The following is a 10508-nucleotide window of genomic DNA, read 5'->3' on the forward strand; positions in this document are numbered from 1 at the left end:
CCAAACCACCAAGCACACCTAAAAAGATACTCATAAAGCACCCGCGCCAGTGCGAAACTTTCTATCATAAAGCCAGGCAAAATGTCCTTCCATGAACGAAACAATTTCCCCTCCCCATACGCCACTACAAACCGACCGCATTTGACCCATTGCCCGGAGGTAGTGGCAATATCCGCTTGATTTATATGCCTTTTAGTATGATCATCGCGCGCAGTTTCCCTCCCGGCTCGTGGCTGACGCGAAAATGAAAGCCCTCCTGACACCGATGCTGCTGGTGATGCTCAACTTGCTGGCAACAGCGCGAACATCATCAATAATGGGCTCGTTTGGTGCCATGCCATAATACATGTGGTGATGCGTGCTGAAAAACATGAACTTCTTGCTCACGAGGAGGCCTTTGTGTGGTAGCGGGTGACATGGACAACCTACATACTGTCGCACACACACACATACACACTTTAGGACTCGTTCAGGGAAAGTTGTTATCTAAGCTGCAGGAAGGAGGGAGTTTTTCCGTTGTATCTACCTAAGCTGACATTGTCTCCCAGGAGGGAACCTTTCCGTATTTCTTCTTCTGCTGATGGTGTCGTTAATGGAATGATGGATGGGTTCATTGAAAAAACATGCTGAAAAGTTGCAATAACAGCTCACAGGGATTGTTAGGGAGAATTTTCTTTACATTGAACAAGCTACCGTACGCCTCCATCACATTGAATTGAACGGAGTCGCATGGTAACTTTTGAGGGCTCGTGCGAAATACCAACTTACAATTTCACTCGTTAAAACGACGACCAGGAACGAAACCTGATAACACGTTCCATTGCGCCATGATAGCCAATTTGCGGTAAACACAATGAACCACTCAATCATGCATCCCGTGGGCGAGTTTTGCATCAGTGCAAAATGCCACACATCCCACGTGATTCGAAATAAATTGGCATATAAATTATTGGTTTCGGTGCACTTTCGCTGCGGTGTTCCACACGACTTCAATGATGAATGTTGGTACGAAATGAATGTTCTCGATGTACAGAGTGTTGATTGTTTAGAAATATTTTTTGCTGCTTTGAAAGCAGTGGCAATGTTATTTTTGGCAAATTGTGATTTTTAGGAACTGCAAAACTCACTGTAAATAATATTATTTATTGAATATTATTTCTTCCACCGTTTCGGTTCTGACCTTTCACTAAGTTGAAATTATATGAATGTGTCTTGGTCCTTGTTTCTCCGAATCAATTAGGTCACGATTAACACATTCGGAGCAGCTTACGTTCGCTTTCGAACATTTCACTATTCTCGTTTCAGCCCTTATCAGAGACACCCTGGCACCTTTCCTATTTGAGTACAAATTAGCCACATAAAAAGTAATAGTTATAGTCGTGTTCGTCCGACTGGCGGCCGAGCAAGCAAAAGCCTTCCAAAGAATGTGATCGAGCTTGAAACCTTTTTTATATCCAAGAACCTTTTCCTAATTGAGGTTCTTCACAGCCCTAATTCAATATGATGGAATGTAACGCGTACGTTTAAAAGTTGTTCATCAAGGTTAATACCCTCGCAAATTCTACAAGAAAATGTGATTCCATCTTCACCTGACGGATGTAGGTTGGCTCATCGTATGGGACGATAAAACGAATTAGTCTTCTCCGAAATTAATTTTCCCGAGCATCTCAAATTGATCGCCCACTCACTCACTTATCTACGACCAAGCTGCTGTGGATGCTGGTGGAAGGAAACCATCAAGACCAAATCCTTCAGGCCCATTTATGATAGCAATCTCCTGTGCCAGCAGTAGTTTTATGACCTCCTAAATTGTTTTCTTCTCATTCTGGGAGTGTGAAATAAATGCCATGAGACACTTCTCAGTCGACACGTTGCTGGAATCGGTTCTCCGGTTGTCATGATGAATCTTTCGGTAGCATGGTTCCGGTTCTGGTCGTCTCGAACGACGATTGGTGACGAGTCTGGGTAAATTGATAGAAGCAATAAATGCGGATGTTGGCCCAGATTAGAGGCCTACGATTTATGTGGTCTGTAAATTACTTGAAGTAATCATTAGGATGTTTTCTCCTTGGCTATACTTTCCTGCTACTTTTCAGAGCATGAATCAGAGCGACTTGTGCAATTTTCGATTAGAGTTAAATTTGTTAAACTTTTATAATGTAATTAAAAGCATATCGCAAAGAAATAAACGTTAAATACGAAATGATATTTTTTTTAATTTTATTTATGTTTACTTGCTTCATCTAACAAATTGGGCCTAATGACATATTTGGTAAATATATTTTTTCTCTCAACTTATTAATAAAACGCTGAAACGCCCGCGAATATAAATGAGGGATTATGCAAATCAAGGGGTTTGTTTTTTAAAAAAGGCAGATGTTGGCTAGGAATTATATTGAGATCTATCGTGTTATGATCGTGTGTTTTCAGTTGGAATTAAATTTTGTAATTTTTCGTCGGAAAACCTTGTCGTATCGTTTTTATTGTTTTTCGTACTGATACTTTAACTAACTAGGAGTGCATAGTGTTCGAAGTTTCCGTCGATTAATAATCCTTCTCGAGATTACGAGCGTTCTAAATAAAATTTCGACAACGGCAATTGTGATTTGCTTTGTTCAATTGGTGTATTTCTGGCGCCGATAGCACTAGCCAGCTAACCTACACTTGCTGCTCCCTGCTTCATCAGCACCGAACCTGACCAAAGCAAGAATGGAAAAAAACAATGTGGCGAGTGTAATTTAACGATAAATGAGCTGGAACCTGAACGCTGTGGTTTTTGTGACGCATTTTTCCACATCAGCCAGCAATGTCGTGGTTTTAATAACCGCTCAAACATCAGGGATCTATTTTCGCAAGGAAAAGCAATCTTTGTATGCTGCGGATGTAAAGACAAATTGAACGATCGAAGTGTTTCCTCCTACATCAAGAATGCACTTGAATTACAGCAGACTCAACCGTCGAACTTGGTTAATCTTTCTGCTCAAGTTCGCCAGCTTTTCAATTTGATAGAAACGCTGAGCAAGCTGGTTAAAAATATTGTATCTGAGCGCCCTGTTGGTGGGACACCAGTTGTTTCTGACTGGCCTAAATTAGGTGTCAAACGACGCCGTCGTAATAATGATCAACCGATGCAAGCTTCTGCCGTACGTGGAACGTAGTCTATTGACTTCAGTGATTTGTCAGTTCCGTTTGTTGTCACTCCACCACCCCCACCGAAGTTTTGGCTGTACTTATCGGGATTTCAACCACTGGTAACAGTCGGTGACTTACAAAAAATTGTAGCTCGCTGCCTCGATTTAACCGATGCGGTTGACGTGGTTCGTCTAGTTTCCAAAGAGGCGGATGTTTCTAAAATGTCATTCATTTCGTTTAAAATCGGACTGGATCCTGCTTTGAAGGAACAATCCCTCGATGCTTCAACATGGCCAAGCGGACTTCTATTCAGGGAATTTGTAGAACAGCCTAAAAACCGTGCTTCAACTCTAACGACAATCCCTTTAGCCAACGTAGCAGAGACGAATCAAACATCTTCAGTGCAGCTGCGGATCCGCGACAACCAATAACAAGCAATGCGGAAGCCCCCGCGCCTCTCGACCGAAATGCGCTTTCCGTTAATACCCCTCTTCAAAATTGTTCCGGTCCTGAGGTCGGTGATGGAAGCGGGGGCTTCCAGCCTGCTATCCCAGGCGAGTATTATCATATTTTTGAACCTGCTGTTCCTGACTATTTCTCGCATTCCAGTCGTGCTGCTTCTAACAATCTCCGCATATATTATCAGAATGTGCGCGGATTAAGGAGCAAGATCGACCCATTCTTTTTGGCTGTTTCGGAAGCTGAGTACGACATAATTGTTCTAACGGAAACGTGGCTGAATGAGCAAATCTATTCTGCGCAACTTTTTGGACATCAGTACGCCGTATTCAGAACTGATCGGTCCCACTTGAACAGCCGTAAGACTCGCGGCGGAGGAGTTTTGGTGGCAGTATCACTGAAATTAAATTCCAACAATGATCCCGCAACCATTTCTAATACCCTTGAACAGCTGTGGGTTATTGTTGATTTACCGCAAAATACACTCAGCATCGGCGTTATATACCTGCCACCAGACCGAAGATTCGACGCGGTGAGTATTAATGATCACTTAGAATCGTTGGGGTCAGTGTCATCCCGATTTGGCATCCATACCCCTGCCATTCTATTTGGCGACTATAACCAGTCAAACCTGCAATGGCGTTTTCTTGAGAGAGAGAGAGAGAGAGAGAGAGAGAGAGAGAGAGACTTACCGTTCATTGATCCACTGCTCTCGCATATGCCGGCCGACAGCTGCGCTCTTATCGACGGGTTCAACCTACAAGCATTCACCCAGATTAACACCATATTGAATCGAACGAAGGCCTTTTGCATCTTGTTCTTGCAAATAATACTGCTTTACCAGTCACTACCGTGTCCTCTCCCATCGAACCTTTAATTGATCTCGATGCTGATCACCCTGCTCTTACTGTTACCTTTAGTATGCCCAGTCAAATTGTTTATGAAGAGCCCACTGTTACAAATTCTTTGGACTTTCGCCGAGCCAATTACGCCACATTGAATGCTATGTTATCTATCATCAGTAGAACATTTCAGCGCCATTGTGGAGAATACTGTCTTAAGTGTTGTTCCAGCTAAACCACCCCCGCAAAAACCACCGTGGTCGAGTCAACGATTACGTGTGCTCAAGCGAGCACGATCGGCTGCCCTTCGGAAATATTGCAGTTCTCGTTCGCCCCATTTTAAACAACAGTTGAACATCACAAGCAACCGGTATCGTCACTACAACCACTACCTATACAATCGACATGTGAAGCGCACAGAAGATAACCTTCGTCGTAACCCCAAACTGTTTTGGTCGTTCGTCAACTCAAAGCGAAAGGAAACTGGCCTGCCTCGCTCCATGTTTTTGGAAAATGCAACTGCCTGCAACGAAAGCGAGAAGTGCAATTTGATCGCAGAACATTTTAAGCAGGTATTCCACGATAATTCCGCCACCTCGATGCAGATAGAAGAAGCTTTCCGGAAAATACCACGTAACGTGTTTAACTACAGTATTCCGCATATAACTGAAACCATGGTAGCGACTGCCATGCGAAAATTGAAGTTATCCTTTGCTGCTGGCCCTGATGGTATACCGTCATCTGTGCTAAAGCGATGTGCACTCGCTCTCGGTTCAGCAATGTGAGTTCCCCGCACGCTGGAAATTTTCCCACTTATTTCCAGTTCTAAAAAAAGGTGACAAACGCAATGTCTCTAATTATAGTGGAATTACTTCTTTGTGTGCCTGCTCAAAGTTATTCGAAATAATCGTGAATGACACTCTGTTCGCGAGCTGTAAAAGTTATATTGATAGTGAACAACATGGCTTTTACCCAAAGCGCTCCGTATCCACCAACCTTATGCAGTTTACCTCGAACTGTTTACGGAACATGGATGCTGGGTGGCAAATAGATACGGCGTATATGGATCTCAAAGCAGCATTCGATCGAGTGGATCATGGAATACTCCTAGGAAAATTGCAGCGACTCGGCGTCTCAGCGTTGCGTGTTGCTTGGTTCATATCATATCTGACAAACCGTTCTGTACAGGTCCGAATCGGCTCGACAACTTCGGAATCGTTCACAAACCGGTCCGGAGTTCCACAAGGCAGCATCCTCGGTCCGCTACTGTTTTCAATTTTTATATACGATGTCGCATCGCTACTACCATCGGACTGTCGTCTGTTTTATGCAGACGATACGAAAATCTTTAAAATAATTAAATGCCTTCTCGACTGCCTGGAGTTACAAAGAATGTTGCATCTGTTTGAGGAATGGTGCACAAAAAACTTTATGGGCTTAAGTATTGCAAAATGCAGCATAACTTCCTTCCATCGGAAAACTCTGCCCATTATTTATGATTACCAAATCTGTGGCTGCTCTCTTACTGGGACAGAATGTGTTAAGGATCTTGGCGTTTCTTTAGATCGTGAAATGACCTTCAGACTCCACTATGACGATATCCTGTTAAAAGCCAACCGACAATTGGGTTTTATTTTTAAAATTGCTAGGGAGTTTCGTGATCCGTTTTGTTTAAAATCATTGTACTGCTCGCTTGTACGCTCATTGCTGGAATCCAATGCCGTAATACGGAGCCCTTACCATGCAAACTGGATCGCCAGGATTGAAGGCGTTCAACGAAAATTTGTAAAGTACGCTTTGCGGTTTCTGCCGTGGCGAGACCCAATTAACTTGCCGCCATACGAGGAACGCTGCCGTCTGTTAGACATCGAGCCGCTGGAGGTACGAAGGATCACCTCACAGGGATTATTCGCTGCAAAGCTACTCACAGGCGATATTGACAGCTCTGCTCTGCTTACTCAGCTGAATTTGTACGCACCTGAGAGACAACTTCGTCGTCGTAATTTCTTGTTCCTGGAGTCACGAAATACACAGTACGGACAGCACGATCCGCTTCGATTCGTTTGCTCGCAATTCAACGAACTTGCTGATTTCTTCGATTTTAATGTGTCGACTAATGTGTTTCGTCAACGAGTACTTGATAATTTTCGTGTTGTTTGTAATGTTTAAATTTTTGATTAGCTTTAACCTTTAGTTTTAAGTTTTCATTAAGACAATCTATGTCAGATGAAATTATACCAAACAAATAAAACAAACAAATAAACAAATCACGTCACGCTCTAGCTTACACTCCTGCTTCCATATGTTACAGTTTGTTAATTGCCCTTTAACAATAACAAAGTTCTGAACCATGCTCTCCGCTATACTTTTAAACTAATCAATTTTTTTCAATTATTCGATTATCTCATGGAATTAATCGATTTCAATTAGAAACTATGTGAAAAATAATCTATTTGATTTTAATTTATCAATCGAAAAAAATGTCATTATTTGGCTGATCCATCTAGCAAAACAAGGCTGGTCTTCCAAAAAATATATTGAAAACGAACACGAAATATATTATTTAATTTTACAAGACAATTCTCAATAATGTGCTAATGAGCTTAGGTAATCAATCTTCAGGTTGTATATTTCTCAATAAAACAAGTAAAATCATTCAATATTTTCCCGTGTTATCGTGTTACGAATCGCCTTAGTTTGCCATAAGATGAGTATCTATGCATGCCTAGCAACTAGCTATGTATGTCAGTATCAGGCATTGCATTTATCGTTCATATGAGTAAATGCGCCCGGATAGTTTGCTACTGCGACAATAAAAACTCACATTTTCACACGAAAAGTTATTGGCACTCACACAACTTCTCCGGATAAATACAACGTGTTATTTCTCCGGATAAATAAAACAGCCGGAGAATGAGTGAATGAGTTTATCACGGTATCCTTTTTTCGCTCGCTGCTTTCCTGCCGTTATTCCAAAACACGAAAAAACAAGTCTATCATATTTCTTTGTCGCTTTTCTTTGTAATTAAGTGTATTTTTTGAAGCTTTTATTGATTTCCGCGAAATTAAAATTTTATCACCCTTCTCCAGTGAGAAGGAAAAAGTCAAATAAATTTTATCCGGAAAATCATTCTCACGCTATTTGTGGAGACGGAGAATTTTGCGACTCATCTTATCTCGGAAAAGTTGGACATCGGTTAAGCTTCTTCTCGCGTGATCAGTATACTAAATACCCATTCTAATTTATTTGTAAACACGTCAATGTAAGGACAATCTTGTGGAATCGCAGATCGCCTGCACTCGCTGGATAACCCTCAACTGTTCTCAAATGAATGCCATGACGTTCACTGCCATAAAATGTTCTACATTTAGTCGCGAACAGATTAGGCTTGCAGAACATGGCTCTGTCTACCAAGCCGATCTAGCAGCAGTTTACCACAATCTTGGAATTAAGAGGCGAATCAGCTTAATGAAACAACAACAAAAATTTTGGAAATATTGAAACTTCACTCCTGAAACCCCTATTTCAGTATTGCGGATAATCTTGGCATAATTGAATCATGATAACATGACACAAGATCGGGAAGCAAAAAAATCCCGTGGCGAAACAATTTTTGAAAAAAATAGAATAAGGTTTACATCAAAGTTTATATCGAGAACTAGAGATGAACAATAAAGAAGATACCAATGCAAAAGTCCACATTTCAATATCCCACCAAATCATATAAAAAAAATTTATTGCTTCGAAAAAGTAGAACTGTGGAGTAGAACAAAACCAAACATTACCAGTGGTTTGGGTCTCCAAAACTAGTGTAAAGAATCCTTTGCATTCTGCTAAGTAGGAGTTGGGCGTTCCACCCAAGTCTACCGCATGTTCCATTAATAGAACATAACTCATCATCATGCTTTACAGACTTGGGTGCAACGCCCAACTCCTACTTAGCAGAAGGCAAAGGATTCTTCACATTTCCTTTCGATCATGTCCATAGGAGCCCTTGTTTTCCGTTCTAAGTTTATAACTGATTATTCAGAGCAATACTGGTAGTTTGGGAGCGGGCAACCGATTCTTAGTGTACAAGACAATTGCATGGCCAGTGCTACGATGCTGCTGATCACTATAATTTTTTTGTTATTTCTGTTAATTAGGCCGACACCTTACCCTCTAAGACGCCAAAGCAGATATCATTTCTAGGCTGCCCAAAACTAGCTAATATGTCTGCGAATTAATTCAGAAGGTTGACATTTATGATTTTTATGTATACTCAGGTTTTGATAAGATGTATTTCGAGCTACAAGTTGTATGAATATTGAATACGGCTCACGTGGTCCTCTAACAGACCTCAAAGGATTTCTTTGCAAAGCCACAACCGGTTTTCTGCCCTAACCATCAATTTCTCGATCATTTGCAAGTGTTTTAGTTGAAATCGGTCAAAAATTGAGAAAACTAGAGTCAAATAAACGCCTAAATCTTAAAGCGAGAAGTACTTTGAAGAAGCAATTTATTTTTCGCCCAGCTGCACAACACCGCCTTTTGGCGGATTAAGTTTTTTAGCACATAAGTGTAGTTTCAAGTTAGTACATGATCAAATTTCAATTCTACGGTAAAGTACTACTGTAAAGTAATTTACCAATAATTTTGATTTTTCTTTTTGAAAACTTCAAAACTTCAATTCAACTACCACACGCATAATAGTTTTTTTTCTCGTTTCCCTCAAATTTCCAACTTTCAACTCAAATATCATTTTATACAATGATTACAACAAGCAGATAATATATGGTGGGAATGTTTTGAAGAGGTTTTAGTGAGGTTGACAACACAAAGTCCTGTATTGTACATTTTACTGCGATTGTGGGGTTGGGCATCAGACGGTTAATGTCTCCATGGTCGTGTTCTGTACACAACCCTGTAGTTTTTTTAAATAAACGTTAAATTCGATAAAGAAAATTAGCCTCCACGCAAAACAAAATTGCTACAGCTGTGGAAGATGATAGGTAAAATTCCTGGACAAAAACTCACCCTTGAGACCGTTACTAAACGCACCGTTTATTTAATTTTTTAGCTCCAATTTCCCTCCCCTTGCTACGTCACTCACGGTGTGTTTGGTAGAACAATTTATTCGAAAAAAAATCGGCATCGCTAAAACTTCAGCTTGTGAAAGAATGGGCTTTTCCCTTTCCTTTGTAAGTAAAATAAAAATATTCTGTCGGGGGCTCTAGAACAACTTTTTATTTTAAAGTTTTTTGTTTGAAAACTTCGGTTTTTCAGTGCAACTCAAGATCACCTTATTGCCCCTAGGCAGTACTTTAGACATTCAAATATTACCAAAAGTGAGAATCTGATGGACAATTTCATTGTGTACAACTTTGTAGAAAACTACACCGCAATCTAAAATCGCCAGTGAAAGCTATTAAATTTTTATCAAAGTTTCTAGATTCGCAGGGGCCTATTGGTTAAGAAACTTTATTCCAAAAACATTTTTATTTGTAAAAAAATGGATTGTCTTATTTTAACAGTGTGCTCAGAAGAACCTGAATGCTAGCAAAGTCCCACCTTTTAGCGTAAAAAAACATAATTCCAGATCGCACCGTTTTATGGGCACCAATGATATTTTAGAAGCATGGAGATATAGAGCAGAGTAGACAAAATTTAAATGAAATTAAGACTCTTTTGAAAGATGCTGGGTAATGCAGCAAAATGAAACAGTTTTTTTCTATCACAGATATATTTGTTCCTTCTTTTTTTTCTTCACTCATTCTGGAGTATGCTTGATGTAATCTTGAATTAACCTTTTTGCTGTTTAGCATCTTGTGGGATATATTTGGCCTAAATTTTAACTTTATAATTGATCAAACTCGATTAGCTATTCAGTCATTTCATTTGATTTCGAGTGAGAATCCTGATTGACAGTTTCATGAAGGATAGAAAAATAATTCGATGAAATTTATGTTCAAGTTTGTTAACTTTTGGGAATCGCTCTACATTGAACAGAAATCGTAATAGTAAATGAGGAATTAAGGTTTTGTCTATTGTACGAAGATAGCGATCTCAAGATAAAAGAAGATATCAAAAGTATC

The sequence above is a fragment of the Topomyia yanbarensis genome, chromosome 2 (assembly GCF_030247195.1).
Source record: "Topomyia yanbarensis strain Yona2022 chromosome 2, ASM3024719v1, whole genome shotgun sequence".
Lineage (NCBI taxonomy): Eukaryota > Metazoa > Arthropoda > Insecta > Diptera > Culicidae > Topomyia > Topomyia yanbarensis.